Consider the following 14,235-nt stretch of genomic DNA (forward strand, 5'->3'; position numbering starts at 1 on the left):
TATCTATCTATCTATCTATCTATCTATCTATCTATCTATCTATCATCTATCTATCTTGTTAGCTAGCTGTCTTAACCAGACTTATGATTTCATTAGTGTACAGACCTCCTTGTGATTGAGCTTCCTTTACCAATGCAGAATGATTGATTGGTTAAAGATTTGTCTAGGGGCACTCAGAAATTAAGGGACTTGCTGAGGGTCTTCTGTCAAGACAGCTCAAATGGCATCTTCTGCTAGAGGCATTTCTATTCTCTCTCCTTCCTGTGCCCCTTCAGTTACGAGTGCTTACCCTTCTGAGACTATGTACCATGCACTTTGAATGTAGGCTACATGTACCGAGTTATTCATACGTTGTCTCCACTATTAGGGTGTGAGTTCTTTGAGTGTAGGGACCAAGTTTTTGCTTTTCCTTGTATCTATGATGCTTGGCACAGTGTTTGACGTAAAACAGGTGCATAATAAATGCTTCTTCAAAGGAAGTAAACTCATCTTCTGTAGGATCACTGGAAACATAAAGTACAACTCCATTGTGATAGGCTACCTATATTATAGTTCATAATCACTGTCATCACTGCCAACAGGAATTATTATTGTAAGGATAATTTACTTATCATAATAATTTGGTTTTTTTACTTGTGTGAAATATCCACCAAAAGTAAAAAAGCAAGTGGGCCAATCGACAAGGCAATGTAATATTGAGAAAGCTAAGACTAATGATTATTTTATTTGGAAAAAGGAGATCGTATTATTTAGCCTAACATATTACTTGACAGATGAGGAAACAGAGGCTTAAAGAATTTAAATAGTCAATGATAGAGCCAGGATTCAAAACCAGGTCCTCTGACTCCAGAGGAAACATTCATGTCACTGTACTGTGTTATGATGTACTAAATGGTAATTATCCAGTCTGTTCAGGAGGTTTTCACCCAATCAGATCTCTTTCAGAGATAGGGCCTGCAGGCTCTTTTGGAAGAAAAGAACAACAAATAAACAGAACAACCCTTCACAAGACAGATTCCTCAATTACGGAGCCCAGGCTCTCAGAAGCTGAAGTTATGACCCAGCAGCGTATGTAAAATGTAAACATGAGGATGCAGTAATTAGCTTTGAGTTAAATTTGAAGTCTCAGTGGTCTGGTGGGTAATCAAGTAAGAGGTCATTAACCACAGTGGTGTCTCTCAGAGGGAACACACTCACACAGCTGCTATTGAACCAGAATGGGCATGTCTTGACTTGTACATACATCAATCAGTCTTGTTTAAAGTTCCTCTCATCACCATACCTATGAGGATTAGAGAGAGTAAAAGATTCTGTATTGTTTTTGAAACTATTTCCACTGACCACATGCTAGTGAATGAAGATATTTTTACTAGAATTCAAAAACTGTGAGGAAGGTTTATTTAAATGAAAAATATCCTATGCATTGTGCCAAAGATGTGCATTCTAGCTAAATGATATAGATAACACACAAAAATAGACCAGTATATTTAAAATAATTTTAATTTCATATTTTCCTTGATTGTTGTCAGCTTATATTTTTGCTTCCAACAAAATTGGTGAGAGAGTAATCTAGCAGAATTTAATCAAAAGGACATATATATATGCATACATACATATATACATAAATATATGTACACATGTGCATGTGTATGTAGGTAGATGTAGGTGAGTACGTCTTGAATATATAATAGATCCATAACTAAAAAGGTTAATGCCTAGGGCAAATGGTCATTCAATTTGGGATGGGGAGTGGCAGAGATCTTAGGATAATACAAAGCTGGTGCTGTGGAGTCTCTATTGCTGGGATAGGGAAATAGGATGGGGTCCAGACTGGAAAGGAGTTTATCTGGATTGTGACCATCTGGTAACTTCTTATTTAAATTGATTGTTTTTGCTAACTCTTTATGAAACTCAGTTGTATCTGTGAATCTGAAGGACTGGAAGTGCTGCTCATACCCCTCTAAATTTTGATCCCTTTAGGCAAAGCCTCAGCTACCTCATCCTGGTTATAGCTCTGGTATATATGTATGTTAGATATAGATGAACACATGCCCATCTAAAGTTGTGTGTATGTTGGTGATTGATTGCTAAGTCTTTAAATGATTAAATTAGAGAATTGACAAGGTGAAGGAAGGGCATTTCTGAAATGGGATACCAGAAGAAGAGGAGAATTTGAAGGCAAATGATTTAAGACAATAGGATGAGAATGAAATGAAATTTTAAAATGGAAGAAAATGGGAATTCAAGGTAAAACGAGTAAGTAGCAGAGAGTAGGATGGATTAAGGGGCTTTGAAGAAGATGATGTTGAATTCTATTCTTCCAGGTACAAGTATGAGAACCATTTATGCCTGTGTATGGTGTTTGTAATATGGATCCTATTATGTTACATGTTTGAGTTTGAGCAGAACCCACAAACATTAACCACTGGAAAGAAAAATCCATATTTATTGAGTGAACATTTTAAATTATCTCTCCGATACTTAAACATTTAAGAATTTATTAAGAGAATTTCTCTGTTCTTATGATGTCACAAAGAAATTGTTCATTTAAGTGAAATAAATTGTCAGGATATGTAATTTCAAATCTGAGTTCAGTCACTTACTTGCTAAGTGGGGAAACCACTTAAACTTGCTAAGCCTCAGTTTCCTAGGATTATTGTGAAGAAATTCCTCTAAATAACTATAAATGTGAGTTATGATTATTATTTTAGTTGTCTAGATAGTACATGCTGGGAAACTGGCTATTTCTCTTTGAAATCTGGTTCTGTAATAGCTGGTAAGTGAGAGGTTAGAGAAAAGGAACTCAACATCTGTATCCTAGAATATAGTAATTATTTTGTCCCAAGGACTTTGGAATGTGTAAAGTATAAAAGAGGGTATTCTGACATGACAGTGTCTCAAGTGACCCCGTAGGGAAAGAAACATGAAATGAAGAAAACCATCTTTGCTGGAGATCTTTTTTTTTTAATTGGCAAAGATCAAGGAATCCTTTTTCTGACATTTTTTTTAGGGAGAGATAGAGAATTCCAATTAATGTTGATACTGTCCGGGTTGTCCTTTTGAAAATATCATTTCATTGATAGAGAATTCATCTATTGAGTATGCTACAATTGAAGCCAAGGTTGTGGGTCAATCCTCAACTGGATTGGTTAGCTTACACATGTCCCATGGCCCAAAACTATAAATTTAACCCTTTTCAAGCCATTTCTCAAACACATCTTAACATCAAACTGTTGGTCAAAAAATAAAACACATCAATTAGTCTTCAGAATGATAAACACAATTTATAATTTTCTTAGCTTAAACAAATATACTTGTTATGTGCTAACTGGCCCTAATGAAGATAGAAGCTATCAGCTAAATGAATAAACCATGTGAATGAAAACAGAAACATCAACTTAGGCATTCTACTAATTAGCTGATTGTTGGTGAACATTAGCTGGTTGACCCACTTACACCATGATATAAACATCTGACTTGTTTTTTAATCAAAGGTTTTAATTCTACCCCTAATGAAATTGTAAAATTAAATAGCATTAGCCTCCCACATAGCCAGAGTATAACCATCACATTCTTCCTGCTGTCAAACAAACAAAAATTACCAACTATGCCCAGGATCTTAGTAGGGCATATTACTGCTTATCACTTTGAGAATAAAACTTAAAGGATGTTTGAGATAATATGGGTATTGTGGAATTATACTGACAACTGCCTGGTAGGTTCCATAGTGTTATCTCTTGATATAATGAAGATATTACAAGACTCCCAGAGAAGGAAACCCCTTGCATGGAATTCTAATGTGGTAGTCATTTCAAAAGAGGGGTACCTCAGTGTAGGGACCAATGTGATCGCTGAACTTAACATGGGAGAGTGAAAATGGTTCCTTTTATCTTAGTGACTCCTGAGGAGTTTGTAGAGATAACCTAAGCAATTTCCAAAGTTGCAAGCCTTAATGGAAGGGCCAACTCCATGTTTTGCAAGCTCTTTCCTTCAAAGCCTTGCAACTTTAGTCCATTACATAGGATGATTGAAAAAAAAAAGAAGCTCCCACTGAAATTTTCTAAAGGAAAAATCAAAAGAACTGGTACTGATATGGGGAAAAGAGGAGTAGCAGAAAGAACATTGGGTCAGCCATCATAAAACCTGGATATGAATCTGGGCTCTGCTAATGACTACCTGTCTAACCTTGAGCAAGCAAATCTCTAAACCTCAGTTATTCCTCTACAAAATAAAGTCTTTGTACTTAATGATTTCTGAGGTCTCTTACAAACCTAAAGTACTGTTTCTATTATTCCAAGTAATAAAATCTTTGCCAACCTTTTTTTTAATCCTCTGTAAAATGAGGGGGTGGAATTTGTTGATCTCTAAGATTACTCCCAGTTCTAAATTCTCTGCTCCTAATATCCACTACTGGAAAGATAATTATTTGACCTCATAAGATAGTTAACTATGTATTCTTAGAATCATTGTGGGGGTGTTCAATTAAAACATGGAACAGCAGATGGGATCTTTGCAAAGGGGAATTTGTGATTCAACATTAATTTCATGGAAAATAAGGTATTTTTAGGGGACTAGCCTCGTGTTAATGCTATCCAACTTTTTCATTATTATACTAGAGAGTGCCTTCATTAAGCTTACAAGTTGGTAAGAATCTTTATCACCTTTGAAGATTAGATTTCAGGATGACTGACTAATTATTGGAGAAGTGACCCAAAAGAAACAAGATGGCATCAGGTAGGGGCAAGAGCTCTAGGGGCAAAACAGTCAACATAAGTACAAGATAGAAAATCCCTGATTATGAAAGCAAAGGTGTGTGGTGGTGAGAAATATTTCTTATGTTTTAACATCATAAGAAAAAAGTTGCTTTTGAGAGGTTATCTATCCAGCATCTTTCTTTACTGAGGTGATGCTGCACCTGGTTGTTACATACATAAAAATATGATGTTGTTAATTTTAGTCAGTGAACACTTAGTCATTCTTTGCTACTAGACAGAAAGAAAAACACTATAGAAGTTGTGTGGTACATGGGCAATGTAGGCAATTGTTTTATTCGACTCTGCTTGTTTGTTACAAGGGTTTTGTTTTTCTTTCTTTTTTTTCAGTTGGGGGTAGGTGGGAGTGAGAAAGGGGGCAGAGATAGATCACCAAAAAAGAAAAGAAGGTAATTAAAAAAAAAACTGCATGGTAATTTTTCTATAACTATTAATCAGGCTTGATTCAATAATTTGTTGATGAGCTCAGTAAACTATTAGAGATGAAAAATATTAAAATGGGGGGGGGCTAGGTGGCATAGTGAGTAAAGTGCCGGGTGCCGGCCTCAGAGTCAGGAGAACCAGAGTTCGGTTCTGGCCTCAGACACTTGACATCCACACAAAAAAAACTAGCCATGTAACCTTGGGCAAGTTACTTAACCCCCATTGCCCTCCAAAAGGCAATATATATATATATATATATATATATTAAAATGAGTTCATCAAAAATTAATAGTGATTAGATAAATATAGAATTATAAGATCTTTGAGGCATGGTCTAGGCTACTAAAGCTATTTGGCTTGGAGCTGAGAATGCAAATAAGTCATGAAGAATGTAGCAAATTACAAATATTTAGTTACCACCTCTATCTAGTCTCTTCTACAGAAGACAATGGAATGAGTTTACTTTTTTATAAGAGGTATTTACATTAGCAATAATAAAGATATTATTGATAGTGAAGGCCATTAAATACTAAAAAAGATTACTTTCCATATTAGATTTTTGAAAAGAAGGTTATTAGAGATGATTTGAGTGCTTCCAGGAAAACAGGGTAGGTGACTTCTTTAGGTTCCTTCCACTTCTGTGATCCTACAATCTAACGATTTGTGTGTGACTACAACTCATGATACTGCAAAAAAAAGAAATTAAACCTCTCTGGAATTTTAGGCAGATTTTTCAGATTTTGTTCTTGTCATGTTCAGTTATAGATACCTTCCCTTCCTGAAATCTTCTTTGAAAAATACGTTACATTTTTAAAATAAAAATTTCTGCTTATGAGGGTAATAGCTTTAGTTATAAAAGCATATGATGTCTGAGGCACTATTGCACTCATACCATTTAACTTCAAAGTTTAAAAAAACAACTATGGTATATGAATTGAATATTATTGTTCAGCAAGAAATGACAGATATGAAGAATTCAGAGAAATGGAGATAGACATTGAAATGGATGCAAGTGGAAATAATCAGAACCAAGAAAACAGTATATACAATCATAACAACTAAATATATGAAAGATTACTCATGGGAAATTGAACTCTGAATAATGGAAAAGTCAATGAAAGTCCTAGGGAAGGGATAATGAAAAATATATTCTTCACAGAAGAAAAGTGAGTAACAGCTGTGACAAAATATTGTTAGACCATTGTTGGTCACATTCTACATTGAATTATTTATTTTTTTGCTTAAATGTTTTTCTATGTCACAAGGGAGAGAGTGGGCCAGAAATAATTTTATGTAAAGATAAAAATTGGGGGTGGCTAGGTGGCACAGTGAATAGAGCATTGGCCCTGGAGTCAGGAGGACCTGAGTTCAAATCCGGGCTCAGACACTTAACATAAAAACTAGCCATGTGACCTTGGGCAAGTTACTTAACTCCAATTGCCCTCCAAAAACAAAAAAAAAAAATAAAAAAAAAGATAAAAATCTTCAATAAAACATTTAAACAAACAAATATTTATTAAGAATCTTCTATATGCAGAGCACTTCAGTAGGAATTGATAGAGATACAAACACAAAAGACATGGTTTCTGTCTTCATTAGACTTACAGTGTAATAAGAACTAGTTCATCCTTAACATAATGCTTTATGGCTACAATGCACTTTCAGATCCATTATTGTATTCTATTCTTAAAGTACATTATTTATTCTTGTTTTGTAGATATGGAAACTAAAGTTCAGAGGGATTGATTTGCCCAAATTTATGCAGCTAGTAAGTGGGAGAGCTGGGATTTAAAATAACTAGAAATGTGGCATATTCAGTTGTCTAGATTTATAGTAGCTACAACTTGGAATAGGAAAAAAAGTTAGAACCTATGGATAATTTCTTTGTTTATTAATAGAAATCTGAGAAGTTTATTTTGGAGATCAATCTAAAAGCTGCATCATAGGAAAATATAAAAAATTGAATAAAATGGAATCTCTAATTTAACAAAGGTAAGCATGACCTTTATTTTGATATTAACAACATTTTACTCTGAGTTCTTTTTTAAACTCTCTAATTATTATATGTGGCACAATGAAATTAAATATATTGAAATAAGGGAACTTCTTTTGTTTTTAAAGCAATTGGGGTTAAGTAAATTGCCCAAGGTTACATGCCAGCGCCACCTCGCCTCCCCAAATGGGGATAATCTTTTTTTTTTTTTTTGCTTTTTGGAGGGGCAATTGGGGTTAAGTGACTTGCCCAAGGTCATAAGGCTACTAAGTGTTAAGTGTCTGAGGTCAGATTTGAACTCAGGTCCTCCTGACTTCAGGGCCGGTGCTCTATTCACTGTGCCACGTAGCCATCCCCAACATTTTCTATCAATTAAAAAAAAAGTTCCTGACAATATACAAACATATAAAGGAGTTGTATATTCTTTAAGTGTTTTCCACAATTGTTTTTTCTACCCTCAGAATTAGAATGATGCATTTAATATTTTAATTGTTTTATAATTTAAATTTTTTTCTTCTCTACTTTTTCATTCCGCCTCAGGAGAAATTAGTCCTTTCCCTGTCCTCCTTTCCAGCCTTTACTCCCTCCCCAAATGAAAATAAAACAACAATCCTTGCTCTCCTAGGATTTATGTTTTTCTTTGACAATACGCAGTTGGAAGAACATTCAGTTAAAGGTCCCTGGTCTGAACCCTGCTCTTGGCAACTTGTGGGTCAGGCTCAAGTTTCTGAGGGGTAGTATGATGCAGTGGGGAAAAAATTGGATTTGGAATCAAGAGATTTCACTTTAAGTCCTGCCTGTTGCTTACTGTCCATGGGACTATTGGGCAATTGATTTAGTCTCTTTAAGCCTCTGTTTTTTTCTTAAAATGTGAACAATTATACCTGCCTTACCTATTCCATAGTCCTGATGTAGAAAAAGCATTTTGTAAACTGTAAAGCACCTTGTAAATGAAAAAGTACTATCCACACATGGGTTATTATTCTAAGATCCTTTCCTGACCTTTATGTCACAATAGCTCCCTCCCTCAGACTGAAAAATAACCTACCATTCAGTCATTAAAAATTCATTCAAAATTTATCTCATTCATCAAACTATCCTGAACTTATTAGAAATGTGAATAAATGTCTATTATGGTTCTTCTCCCACATAATATATAGCTGTTTGTATTTCTGTCTGTCTCTGCTTTTCTGATTTGGTTCTATATAAGCCTATTCCCCCACCTCCTTAATTTTGGTTCCTTGTGGATTGGATCACATTTCTGTGTCTTGTAACACTAAACTCCATAAAGCCTAGAAACATGGCCCATCTTGGTGGTGTATACTTGTAATCCTATCTGCCTGGAAGTTAAAGCTGATAGATCTCTTGAGTTTGTAGTTCCAAGCTGCAGTGACCTAAGCTGATCAGTTGTCCCCATTAAATTTGGCATTAATATAGTCAATTCTTTGGGATGATGGGGATTACTAGGTTATCTAAAGAGGGGTAATCTAGCCCACGTTTGAAATGGAGTGGGTCAAAGCTCCATAATGATAGGCCAGTCAGAATGGATCTGGGCCTGTGAGTGGCTCCCATACTTCCACCCTGAGTGAAATACAGAGACCTAGTCTTTTAGAGAAACAGACAGAGAGAGAGATAGAGAGAGAGACAGACAGACAGAGAGAGAGACAGAGAGACAGAGACAGAGACAGAGAGAGACAGAGACAGAGAGACAGAGACAGAGAGAGACAGAGACAGAGAGACAGAGACAGAGAGAGAGACAGAGACAGAGAGACAGAGACAGAGACAGAGAGAGACAGAGACAGAGAGAGACAGAGACAGAGAGAGAGAGCGAGAGAGAGAGACAGAGACAGAGAGAGACAGAGAGAGAGAGACAGAAAGACAGAGAGAGACAGAGACAGAGACAGAGAGAGAGATCGAGAGAGAGAGAGACAGAGAGAAAGAGAGAGAGAGACAGAGAGAGACAGCGAGAGAGAGACAGAGAGAGACAGAGAGACAGAGAGACAGAGAGACAGAGACAGACAGAGAGACAGAGAGAGACAGAGAGACAAAGTCAGAAATAGAGACGGACAGGGAAATGCCAGGTAGCTATTTAGTGCATGATGAAAATAAATTGATGATGATGCAGAGTTCATTGCCCTCATTGCTGTTATTTCAATTTGGTGTTTGGATTTTAGCCTTTACAATTCTTCAGATTATATGGTACTTTCCCAAAGTTCATTTTAGACATTACAAAAGTATTATTCAATAGGGATAGGCTCTGGATGGAAACAGCTGAAAGCAGCTGAGAAGTAATACAATGAGACCTTTTTTTTTTAAATTAAAGATAGTAACCACGGGGAAAGCAAGTTCTGATATAAGACTGTCTCATATCAGACTAAGAGCAATAATCCCAAATGGTCAATGAATAAATAGGAAGCACAGCAAGTGCCAGACAGGGAGTGAGATTTCATTTGGAAACTAAACTGTTATATTTATCTCACCGAGAATATTTTGATGGAAATATTCTAAATGGGGATAGAATACAGGTATACTAAAATTTTACCATCTACTTTTCCAAAGTACTATACAAATGGAAGGCAACTACTTCATGTTTGAACGATATGGCCCATCTCTAGTGCATTACTTTTACTCTTTACATTCGTTATATTCATTTTGAGTACATATTTTTAGACTCTTTTGTTTTTGACACATAGTGATTAGTAATAAGAACATAGCTGACAGTGTCATGCCTATGATCTTCATGTTTTCCTTGTGCAAATTGTCTACCTTTTCTTTGTATCAATCTCTTATGCCTGATTCAGTGATGTACACTGAAATTTCGTTTCCCCCAGATAAATTTTATAAGCTTCCTCTTCATCTTATTCTCAAGTCATAAACATGGCCTTAGTATTTCTGAGTTCTTAGAATTTCATGGATCCCATGGAATCTAATTCAAGCATGTTAAGGTCTGTTTTAGTGGCAGATACAACCATACCTATCTCATCTGATATTGTTATTTTCCTTGTGGTTAATATTTAGTTGTTTGGCTTTTGAAAAGACATCGGATTTAATTGGTATAGGGAACTTCCAGTATGGGAACTCCTTCTACTTATGCAGATTGGCACCTACTTTACAATTTTAGTCTTAGAGAGTTGCATGGGGCCACTGAGGAGCTAAGGGATGTTCCCACAGTCACATAGCCATTGTGTGTCAGAGGTAAGACTTGAACACAGGTCTTCTTGACTCTGAGGCAAGCTTTTTATCACAAATCTAAGCTGCTTCTCATTCAGATGATTTATGTTTTTTCCAATGTCAATACTACTACTAATAACAAAAGATAATTTGCCTAGAGAAATTCCATTTTTAATGAGATAGAATCAGAGAAGGGAAATATTTCATTTCATTTCCCAATGAATTTTTTTTCTGTGTACATGTCTCTTATTTCTGAGATCACAAATTAGTTGATGACAGTAACTTGTCTTTCAGTTGTTTCACTAAAAAAAATCCAAGCTCACACTGATACAGTCTGTGTAAAAGTTAACATTATATTTCGATGCATGCTCTAGTGGGACCTTCAAGCTATAATGGATTCTCTGGTAGGTCTACATAAGTTTAAAAAATGATGCTTGAAAACTTGCTATTAGAATTTTAGACTGATTATTAAACTCCACAATGTATTAGAGAGGGAAATAGAGGGTAGGTGAGAAAGGAGGAGGATTTGAGTGACCTCTGAAGTATCCTTGATTCTGTGAAAAGTCATAAGCAGGTGAGGGGGTTCAGAAGACAGAATGCAGGTACACAATAGGTGAATAAAAAAATACAGCATTGACATAACTCTGGGATTTTGTCTGGGAAAAAAAATCCCTACATTTCTTGATTGCTAAATTATCCATTGCAATAGGATGATGAGAACCTCGCATTAAAATTTATCATCAGATTTTTAGCTTTATATTTCTCTCTCTTCAGTGCTTAAGATCCCAAATGTTATGCTTACTAACCAAGGGAAAGAGTAGGGAAGGGGAAGAAGAGAGAGGGCAGGGGTGAATGGAAAGAAACTATTAATTGATCTCTAGTAACCAGTATCTAACCTCACATCACAGTCATAAACTACCATTTTATGGAATTGTTTATTTCATGAATCTCTAGTTTTAAGAGCATACATTTTAACATTGATATTTAAGTCAACTAAATGCTAGCAAGATGTATTTTTGTATGCCAACATTCTCACCCCAAGGAAAAGACATAAATGGCAATTGATTTTCATTTGCCCATCCTACAGATACTTTATTGACCTGATATCACAAAAGCAAATGATATTAAATGCTGATTAACTTAGTATATTTATGGAAATATTATAATGAACAAAACACCTGTAATTCATTGTAGTAAATATAAGTAAATGTAACATTAATGGGAAAGTGCCAGCAACTGGAGTGATGTTTGATTGCCAAATCCCACTTCTTAAATCTGAGATGTTTTTAATTAACTGGTAATAAGTGCCAGAAAGGCCCACCACATTAGCCAACTTTCATTCTTTGTACTAAATTTTATTTAAAATTTTATTTATTTATTTTAATTTTTGCAAATCTCTAAAATCTCCTCAAAAACCCAGTGGCTTCAAGACCTTACAGGAATAACTATTTAATTACCAAATGACTAACAGAAAGCTTCAAGAACTTGAATGCTGCCAGAATCTTTTTATTTTGTATCATAAGATCCTTTGTACTTTCAAATGAATCTAGTACCTCCTCTTCATGCACAAAGGACCCATAGAATCTATTAATAGACAAGTCTATGGGATATATCATAGAAATAAATTTGTTAGTTTAAATCCCATCTGTGAAGATTGCCTAGATAGGTAGATTTACATACATAAATATCAGCAACAGTTATTTAAATTAATTTTCTGAAATTTCACTGGATAATCATCAATGATGACAGTGTCACATCCATCATCATAGATGACAGTGTCACAGTCTCCACGTGCAATTTTTTTGGGGAAAAATATTGTTAAAGATCTAAACTTTAGCTCTTCCAAACCAGAGATTTCTCACACTAAATTATATGGAATAGCCTGTTTCTTCTGTGGTAGCGTGGGGCATGAGAATCTAGCACTGATACAGAGTCATTTAATTCTTAATAATACATGGAAATGATCTAAGATTATGTTCATTTTTAACCATATTCACACAATATTAAAGTAATTGGTTATTACGAATATATATGTGATCCTATCCTCCAGAGATATTGTCATTGACATACCATTGTAGGACTTGCTAAAGGATATGCTGGTAGAGAGAAAAGCCTGAGGACTTTTACTTTTGGGGAAGTGGGAAGTGGGACTATGCTCAGACCTTTGCATGGCCTGCCAAACCTGCAAAGAGCTTGGCATGGGCCTGCTGACCCTCTTGATATTAATTGCAAAGAACAATGGGGCAAGACTAAGTGTAACAGTGAGGTCCTTGTCTAGACGACAGTGAGATTAGGGGAAGAAGCAAGGGACTGACAAGATGGAGAGCATGGACAACTGACTGGAACCTGCATCTACAGCAGTTGATAAGAACAAAGTCTAGCCCACAATGTGGTTATTGTCCTCTTCCCTGAAAGGGAATGCTCTGACTTTTTCTTTAATGGTATTTGGTAATGCTATTAAAATCCATGTATCCTAGGCTATAAGATGCAAAATTGAGATAAATGAAGTTAACAGAAAGGGAGAAGAGATGTTTTTTAGATTGGACTGAGGTAGGGGAGAGCTGATTAGAGAGAAGTTTTTGGCATTTGGGATAAAATTGTACTTAATCGTACTCTTTCTAGGCTACTTATAAAACCAGACAAAAACTTAGCAAGGAAACAAGCCTAAAAATGAAGATGAATGGGGATTGTTGTGGATTGCATTCAAGTGCCCCTTACTGATCCTATAATGTGTACTTAGCTTGGTTGACTTTAGACTGTTTTTCATTGCACCCATACAGTACTCACTCTATGTGGGGATCCTTTATCATTAAAAAAAATACATTCAAAGTATCTTTGCAAAAATTTCAGTGTTTTGTAAGTAATTTTAATTAACTAGTTTGCAGTGTAATTCCTCTGTTCCTGGCTGTAGGCAACATTGGAAAGCAAAAGAGAGTTGGTGGTATCTATTCACCATTGTCATCACTGGATGGATGACTTTCTAGTCACTAGTTCACGTAAATAGTTTAACTTAGCTATTCTCAGCAATACAATGGTCCAAGACAATCCCAAAGGACTCATGTTGAAGCATGCTATCTGTTTCTGGAGAAAGAACCAACATTGTCTGAATATTGATTCAAGCATACCATTTTTCACTTTCTTCCTTTCCTTCTTTTTTTAAAAGTCATCTTCCTATACAAAATGACTTAATATGGAAATGTTTTACATGATTGCACAAGTATAACTTATATCAGATTGCTTACTGTTTTGGAGGGTGGAGGGGAGGGAGGAAAGGAGGGATAGAATTTGGAACTTAAAACCTTAAAAAATGCTAAAAATTGTTTTTACATGTAATTGGGGGAAAATAAAAAGTTATTTTTAAAAAGCCCTTGTAATGTAACTAACCCAAGTGGTGAGAACTCAATTCATGTTTTTCTATAGTAGCTAGAGGTCCAGAGCTTCAACTATATAGGGAGGTTATCAATGGTTACTTTATGTGAGTTCTACATATAAAAACACTTTTATTATTGCATCCAGAGAACAATTGGTTATATATAGAAGCATCATACAACAGTGATGTTAAAAGGAGGCTTTTGGTAGAACTATGTGAAGTTTTGGAGGAAGAGAATGTCTGTGATTTCAATGGTGTAGAGAAGGAAGAAAGGAAACAGACATTTATTAAGCATCATATGCTAAGTGCTTTACAAATATTATTTCATTTGTTTCTCACAACAACCCTGGAAGACAGGTGCTATTATTATCCTCATTTTAGAGTTGGGGGAACCAAGTCAGACAAAGATTAAGTGATTTGACCAGGGCCACAGATCTAGTAAGGATCTGAGGCTAGAGTTGAACTCAGGTCTTCCTGACTCTAGACCTAGCATTCTCATTGTGCCT

At 35.5% G+C, this 14,235-nt stretch overlaps 1 protein-coding gene across 1 annotated transcript in view; it reads right to left on the reverse strand.

The window, feature by feature from the left end:
* The window catches only part of RSPO3 (R-spondin 3), a 117,903-nt gene that overhangs the window by 43,375 nt on the left and 60,293 nt on the right, over positions 1-14,235 (reverse strand). The gene's annotated exons all lie outside the window — the stretch shown is intronic.

The sequence above is a fragment of the Petaurus breviceps genome, unplaced genomic scaffold, assembly GCF_028583685.1.
Source record: "Petaurus breviceps papuanus isolate PSGF00001 unplaced genomic scaffold, PetGlider_PUasm1.0 90977, whole genome shotgun sequence".
NCBI classification, from domain to species: Eukaryota; Metazoa; Chordata; class Mammalia; order Diprotodontia; family Petauridae; genus Petaurus; species Petaurus breviceps.